Genomic DNA, 9123 nt, shown 5'->3' on the forward strand with positions numbered 1-9123 from the left:
GGGATGATGTGACACCCCGTTGAAACGTTCTCACTTATACTAGCTTGACAGTGACTGCCTTAACTTTCGGGACGAAAGTTCTTAAAACTTGGGGATAATGGACACTCTAGGTTTTCCCGAGCCAATATCGTGTAATGGCATTGTGTATATATCTTATTAAATGAAAAATTTCGTTCTATCTTGATGTGCTATATGTTGATAACGTGTATATAATATATATATATATATGTGTGTGTGTGTGTGTGTATGAAATACTAGTGAACCGAAACCACGACTCGAGACCACCCGGTCTCGAGTGAACAAATAAACAGTTGGGCCGGTTGGGCCATGCTTCTCCTTATCCCACTCGAAAACCCACTAGGGTGAACCGACTTAGGGCTAATATATAACTCATGCTCCTAGCCAACCTTGCCATTTCTTTGGACAACTCACACTCACTCTCACACATACTCTCCTCTACACTCTCTCTCTCACTAAAACCCTAAACCTCAACACTCCCCATCTCTCGGATACAACCGAAAACATCAAGGGCCCTCGGATCGGCTCGTGTTCTTCACTCGAGGATCTCCTTTCATCGAACCTACTCGTTTTCACATCCTTAAACCGGTTAGTTTCATGTTTAATCTATGTTCTTTGCAAAACATTTGGTGAAGGTGTGTGCTTGATGAATAGAACACATGTTTAGCTTAGATGTCTACTTGCATGATTTTGTATGATAAAGATGTGGATTAAAAGATGTTATACATGGCAATTATTATTTGCATATGATTGTATGGTCTAATAGGATGAGAGTAATTAGATGATGTAGATTGTTGTTTAAACATGATGTGCATAATCTTTCTTATGAAAAGTGCATAAAAACACATAGACCTAATGTTGAACCGTAAATGATGTGTTAGGAATAAGGCCATTGATGTTGACTAAGTTACATTTTGAATTAGATTCATAACCGGCTTGAATGAACATGCTTGCAAAATGATGAACATGATGAATGTGTAGAAGGAACCGTTTGAAGATCATATAAATATTTGAAATATGCTTTGTTTGATCTATTTGAATAAGGATTTAGACAAGAAAACATGTTTGTGTGTTTTTATTGGATAGTACACAATTACATGAAATTGCAATTCTATTGGTTAGTACATCAGAGGTTCTAGAAGAACTTCAGGTGCACGTATCCGTGGTTGCGAGTCGAGACCCCCAGTTGCGAGTCGAGACCAACACGTGATAACTCGAGACAGGCTGCAAGGGCTCGAGACCGGCAAGGTCTCGACTTGAGACTTCATGATCTCGACTCGAGACTGGACTTGAGACCTCTGAGGTTGCGACTCATGCCAGCACCACTCGAGACCAGGCGTTCATAACTCGAGATCTCCTGGTTGCGACTCGAGACATCGTGTTCTCGAGTCGAGACCACCTTGTCTCGACTGGGCTGCCTACCTTGGTTATTGGGCCACAATGTGTCATGTTTGGACTATGTGTTTAACTGGACTATGTGTTAACTGTTGCTGTTTAACCGTGTAATTATTAGAGCAGGCCCAATAACTAAATAGCTAACTGCATGCATTCTATGTGTTAGATACATGTAGGATAAACGTGATTATTTGTACCCCAAACCTGACCTATACTGGTAACCATATTAGGACGTGGTGACCAGCATACTTGACCAAGTAAGCTAATCTGCCGAGCAACCCGAGGTGAGTTCACAACTTAAAGCATGCATTCCCGGTGGATTGGGAAACGGAACTAAAAACAACACTATCCCCTTGTGAGGGATACAAACTTACTTTTCTTCCCTTGTTACTGGGAACAAACTTACTTTTCTTCCCTTGTTACTGGGAACTTTTAGTTAATTACTGTTTATACGGAATGCAACGAGCAACACTAAACGAAACTCTATCACTTAAGTCCCTACTACTTAATACCGATTAGTCGCCGGGGCCAGGCGAACGGGTTATTAGTTGATAGCGCTATTTAGGTCTTACCAGCCTCACACCGTGCCCGTGTATGGGATCGGGAGTCAACTAATAGACTCTGGCAAATCCGTCAATGATGATAGAACATTTACAAACGGGGCACTTTACGGAAACGTACGGTCACATGAAGTATTCGGTATTGGAAAAACAGTTTAGTCGCTTACTTATGGGGTAGCTCCCCATGGCATGTATAAACGGATAAATTAATTGGTAAAACAAGTTTTTGGTAATTAAAAACTGGACAACTCGTGAACTCGCCAACATTTTTGTTGATACCCTACTGCATGCTTTGCAGGTACCCAGTGACTCAGGAGCTTGCTATTTGGGGATGTGTAGTGGTCGTCTAACCCATGTGTTGGGTTCTAAATAACTTGAACCATGAACTTTGTTTTAAACTATTTTGTCTATGCTTCCGCTACTTATGTTTCTATTGAAACTTAAAACTTTTGAACTTGATATGATATTTGCTAACCCTGTGGTTGGTGAATACTACTTTTGCTATTAATTAAATTGCTCAGTATAATTGGTGGCTGGATCCTGGTCAGTCACGCCCTCAAGCGGATGGTACTCTGCATGTGGATTTTGGGGGTGTGACATAACCCCCGACCAGGTAGCCAACATACCTCCATATAGACCGTGGAGATATGAATGGTGAAAATCTTTTATTTTATATAGATAGTAAAATAATGCCAAGACACCATGGATAAACGATAAGAAAGAATCACCTTTAACATAAGAAACTAGTTATTAAAGTCATTAATACAAAATCAATTAAGAAGTGCAAAAGATTAAAAATAAAAAGTATTATACTAAACACTTTTCTTCACCAAGTGATGTAAGAGACTTAGGCAAACATGGCCTTGATTGTCAAGAACTCTTATGATCAATCTTGTATCCCGAGACGACTCACACACTCTATGATGGACAATGGATGATGGTGGTGGATGATGGTGGTGGATGGTGGATGAAGTGTGGGAGAGGTGGTGTGCCAAGGGATGAGTTGAAATGGCTCCAAGCACTCCTATTTATAGGCTGAACAGAAGCCTGGGCACGGCCCCGTGCCCGTCTGACACTCTCTTTCTTCATTAATTGTAATTCGCAATTACAATAAATGCGCCTGCAGTACTTTGGGCACGCCCCCGTGTTCACTGGGCACGGCCCCGTGGTGAGCAAAAGAAGCTTCTACAGGTTTGTCTTTTCTGCTGCTTCTTGGGCACGGCCCCGTGCTCACTGAGCACGGGGCGTGTTCAGTCTTCTGCCTTCTCTGTTTTGCTTGGGAGGATGCTGTCGAGTGGTCGGGCAGTCCACTTTTGTTCCTTTTCTTGTATTTATGTTAGATTTTGCTGTCTTTTTGCTTCTTTTGTTAATTTGAGCTCATTTAATCCTGAAAATACAAAAGGAAGACAAAAATACACTTTTTCCAACATTAGTACTTAAAAAGGGTTAGTTTTATGCCTCATTTGATGTAATTTATATGTTGCATTTTACACACATCAAATATCCCCACACTTGAATCTTTGCTTCTCCTCAAGCAAAACTCTTTAATATGTGGCTTACACTCCCAAATGGAATGGGTAGAAGAGATGGTTTTGGGCTTGTCATAGAGTGTCGGGATTTTCCAAGATTGTTTAGGTTTTATTTTTATTTATTTACAATCCTATTCGTCATGATTTATTAAAAACATTTCATAAGATAAATTATTTATTAGGGCATAACATACCTTTTTAAAATTTCATTTATATACAAGTTCACATACCTCACGGGGGAAATCACTCACACTCGGCCGAAGGTGTATTTTTAGTGAATCACTCGAGAGCGGCATGGAACTTATTTCTACCATAAGCTTGTCAAGCAATCAATCCTCCTCCTTTTTAACTTTATGCCTTTGTAAATATCAAGAGGACTTTTTGGGTGAAGGGTTAGGCTTGGGCTAAAGGTGGGTAGTTGGGTTAGTGGTTAGTAGAAAAGGGCGAAAGGCGTAAAAAGCGTCGGTTTTCGTAAAACATTTTGTTTTTGTGACTTTCTATTTTTAATGAAGTATTTATTCAAACAAGCTTTTGTTTGAGGAGCTTTGTTTGTTTATTTCTAACTTCATTGTAATATATATATATATATATATATATATATATATATATATATATATATATATATATATATATATATATATATATATATATATTCATAGTAGGGTTTTTGGTGGGTAAAAAGGGTTTTGGGTTAAGAAATGAAAAGGTTTAGGCTCAAAGGGGTTAACTATGGGGAATTTTTGGGTAGGTGAAAAGAAAAATAAAAATAATGCTGTTGAAAGGAAAAAGGTTAGTCCTAATGCCTCCATCATTTACTTACTTGGGTTTAAGTTGGTAAGGACCGGGAATGAATTGTCGTGGCAAGTTCTAGAGTCGTAAGAACCAAGCGGCTATTCACACAAGAAACGAAAAATGAGCATTTAGCGTAAAGATGTATATTTGTATGCTCAATAAAGGCTCAAAACTCACTTTTGTGGGAGTGGGTTTTTATGTGATCAAGTATATATAATCAAATTTTAACTAAGCTTGTCATGCCGTTTCATAATTTTCTTATGTTGGTTCTTTTTATCACGACGCTATCGGTTGTAAACTTATAAAAATATAACCTTGTTAGACTTAGAATTCCCAACTTAAACTTAGACAAGTAAAAATGAAAATTTTTGAAAAAAAATTTGGGGTGATTAGCGGTTCCAATAGAATTTTGTGTAAGGCTTGTTATTAGGACTTGCAAAATTCAAGGTTTTAGCATCCCCCCCACACTTAAATTACACATTGTCCTAAATGTGTCCCAAAAATAAATTTTTAGGTTGATAGAATGTGTAAAATAGTGTTAAAAGCAAAATTTTATGTTACTGGCAGTCTGGACACGACCCCATGTTCGTTGGACATGACCCTGTGTTCAACTGCCAGTAATGAAAACTTACAGAAGATGGACACGGGGGTGTGTTGGCTGGGCACGACCCCGTGTCTGGCAAAAATCTGCAGAAAAACAAACAAACAGCAGGTCTGGGAGGTGGGCACGGGGGCGTGTCGGCTGGACACGACCCTGTGTGGACTGTCTGTAGGGCCGAAAAACAGGTCTCTCTCTCCGTTTTTTCTGTCCCGGCTTTTATTAGTGCTAATGTTTAGCACTATAAGCCTCATTTGTACCTGTTTTATCAGTAAACACCACACCAAGCAATACCGAACGTCCTAAATTATCAAGTTAATCATCCAAACCATAAAGTAAAAAGAAAAATAAAGCAGAAAATAAAAAGGAGTTAAGGAAAGTAAATTGTCTAACACTCGGCACGCAGGCCGTCAATTGTTTTGATAGAAAAAGGACTTTAACCTGTGGGTTCACCATCAACCCGCTCCTGCTCCTTCTTCAACCTCCTAGTCCATATCTTCATCACTGTCGTCACCTCCGTCCCCATGACCCGCCATATACTCCCAGATGTTCCCGATATCGTCTTGTATATCGGTGATGCTTCGCTCAATAGCTCCGACCCGGTGGTATGTGTTGTTGGCGAGGTTGTATGTGTTCCTGGTGCACATGAGGTTTTCCTGCAAAAGATCATGTAAACTTTGAAGGTTAGGAAAACCGCCTCCTTGGGAGGAGGATTGGCCCGGATCACCATGGGGTTGATACTGGTAGTGGGGAGGTGGAGCGTGAAGGACTAGCACCTCCTGTGGGTTCCATGCATGGCCTTGCATCCTTTGAAAGCTCACTGATCCGTCTTCCGCCTCATAGATTAGGTTCATGGCGCGGCAAATGTGTATATCAACTCGTCCCGATCATGGGCTCCTTTCAAAGGACCTAGGAATGTGCGTGAAGTGCTTGAAGAGGCGGTACACCCATCCCTCAAAGAAGATAGGGGTTGGTGCACGAGCAAGCCGGTTCAGATGCATGTTTCGAAGCAGGAGATATGGAACATCGAGGGGCCTTCGGTTGTGTATGCAGTGAAGGACTACCAAATCTTTTAACCCAACAACGCCGCTACTGTCATGTCTTTGGCTAATAGAGTAAGTGAGGAGCCTATGAATGTAGCGATAAAGCGGATCCCTCAGCTTAGTACTCTTTGTGCTGCTGGGGTTGTAGTGTCCTTCACCAATTTGGGCCCATGCGGCTTAGCGCTCATTTTCATCCAGATCTCGCAATCCCCCGGTGTTTTCCTCATTTCCCGAATCTTTTTCCGTATACAGTCCCACTATTGCCCCGAATTGCGTCATAGAGATCGAGTACCTTGTCCCACCACATCGAAATGCAACCCTCTCATTGTCAAACGGGTCACACCTTGAAGTGAAGGTGAAAGTACTGTAGAATTGCATAGTGCATTGATGTACCGATCGAAGTCGAGTGGTCAAGGCAACCCTTAGTGGTCCGGTAACAAGGTTGTTGAATCGGTCGAGCTGGTTCACCAAGGTTAATAGGTCCGTGCACGCTTGCCTTGGGTATTCTTCGGGTCTTGTTTGAAGCATCTCATATCTAGCCCTTGCATCGAGCTCATTTGCGTTAAATCTTGTGAACTTCGACATCTAAAAGAATACACCAAATGTTAGCACGAAACAGTGAGATTTTCGAAAGAAACTGCAAACAGTGAGCTGGACACGGCCCCGTGCTCAGCGGGCACGACCCCGTGTCCAGGCGTCTGTTACTCAAAAACTTCATTTTTCGACCCGGTCCCGAAAATCTGAAAAGTTTTGGCCAAGTAGGTGCGGTTTCCCCCGAAAATGAAACCCCAAGTGCCGTTTTTCTCAAAACAAACCGTTTACCCCTTCAATTTTATCTTTTTCGGTTCAAAAACAAGGGTTTGAGGTTTTTGTGAGAAATCGGGCAAATCTACCAACAATACAAGTGTATTTACTTCCCATTACACTAATCTAAACTAACACTAACAGATTATTTCAAAAATTTGAGGTCCGATCCGGATGAACTTCAAGAACCCTAGATTTTTCCCCAAATTTTTGACGTTTAACTACATGCAAGTAACTAATCTAACTACTAATGATGATAGAATCATACCTTGATGTTGTTAGATCTAGAGGTAACGTCGAAAATCTGCAGAAAATCGCCTCGGACCAGAGCTTTTTCGAGGAAACGGGGCGTGTGGAATGATGTAACTGTTATGAAAAGAGGGTTTTATCCCGACAGTTGCGCGGACACGGCCCCGTGCCGAGCAAAGTTTAAAATTTTTTTATGTGCTCGTGTGAGTGCCCGTTTTTCCCAATAAGCATGGTTAAAAGACTTACCTCTTTCGATGTATACTCACTTGTTCGTAACATACCAGGTATGATGCGGATGCTTTTTATTCGTTGACCGTTTGAAGCGAGATCTCTTCTTCCTCATCCTCAATGGATCCTCGATTGAGTTTTAGCCGTTGGCCATTGACTTTGAATGGAATCCCATTTCGAGCTTTAATTTCTACTTCACCGTGAGGGAAAATATGGGTGATGGAAAAAGGTCCTGACCACCTAGATTTTAGTTTACCCGGAAATAATCGCAGTCGTGAATTAAACAACAGAACTTGGTCTCCTACTCGAAATTCATTAGGCTTAATATATTTGTCGTGTAAATTTTTCATTCTTTCCTTATAAATTTCTGAGTTGGAGTATGCATAATTCCTTAGTTCGTCTAATTCATTTATTTGACAAAATCGATTTTTACCTTCAATTTCTAGATCTAGGTTCACACTTTTTATTGCCCAATAGGCTTTGTGAGCTATTTCTACTAGCAAATGACAACTTTTTCCATAGACGAGCTTTACGGGGTTGTGCCTATAGTGGTTTTATAAGCAGTCCGAAAGGCCCATAAAGCATCATCTAGTTTATCAGTCCATTCCTTTTTATTTAAACCTACGGTTTTTTCAAGTATTCGTTTTAAACCTCTGTTAGTCACTTCGGCTTGTCCATTTGTTTGAGGGTGATATGCCGTTGAGACCCGGTGATAGACCCCATATCTTGTTAAGATTTATTCGAGTTGATGGTTACAAAATGGGGTACCTCTATCACTTATTAATGCTTTGGGTGTACCAAAACGAGAGAATAATTTTTTCAGAAATCTTACCACTACTCTTCCATCGTTTGTTGGAAGAGCTTCGGCCTCGGCCCATTTAGACAAGTAATCAACCGCCACAAGTATATATTTGTTTCCTTTTGACGGTGGGAAAGGTCCCATGAAATCGAGTCCCCACACATCAAAAATTTCACAAACGAGAATGCCATTTTGAGGCATTTCGTTTTTGGAAGAAATATTACCTGATATTTGGCAAGCATCACATGTCTTTACAAGATTTTGCGCATCTTTGTAAATGGTTGGCCAATAGAATCCTGAATCAAATACCTTTCGTACGGTACTAGCAGCACCATGATGTCCCCCATATGGACCTTCATGACAATGGCGGAGAATTCTTCGTGCTTCGCTGCCATGTACACACCTTCGGATGAGTTGGTCAGCACACATTTTGAAAAGATAGGGGTCTTCCCAAAAGTAATGCTTCACATCGGCAAAGAACTTTTTTCTTTGGTGATGTAACCATCCTTTGGTGACTATACCGCTAGCTAAGTAGTTAGCGTAGTCGGCATACCATGGTTCTTGTTTACTTTCCACCATTTCCAGGGATTCTGTTGGAAATTTTTCATTGATTTGCTCGTCCCCTGTTGCTTCTAAAGCTGGGTCTTCTAGGCGTGAAAGATGATCTGCCGCTGTGTTTTCTGCTCCTCTTTTGTCTTTGATTTCAATATCAAATTCTTGGAGGAGTAGAATCCACCTGATCAAACGTGGTTTTGCGTCTTGTTTCTTGAAAATGTACCGGATAGCTGCATGATCTGTATAGACTACAGTTTTAGAAAGAAGAAGGTAAGAACGAAATTTATCAAAAGCAAATACCACAGCTAGTAATTCTTTTTCAGTAGTTGTGTAATTTTCTTGTGCATCATTTAGTGTTTTACTAGCATAATAAATTGGGTGGAAATGCTTTTCTTTTCTTTGTCCCAAGACTGCTCCAACAGCAAAGTCACTTGCATCACACATGATTTCGAAAGGTAATTTCCAATCAGGTGCAAACATGATAGGTGCATTGACTAGCATTTCCTTGAGGGTTAGAAATGCTTGATTGCAATCCTTGTCAAAAATGAAAGGT

This window comes from Helianthus annuus, chromosome 12, assembly GCF_002127325.2.
Source record: "Helianthus annuus cultivar XRQ/B chromosome 12, HanXRQr2.0-SUNRISE, whole genome shotgun sequence".
NCBI classification, from domain to species: domain Eukaryota; kingdom Viridiplantae; phylum Streptophyta; class Magnoliopsida; order Asterales; family Asteraceae; genus Helianthus; species Helianthus annuus.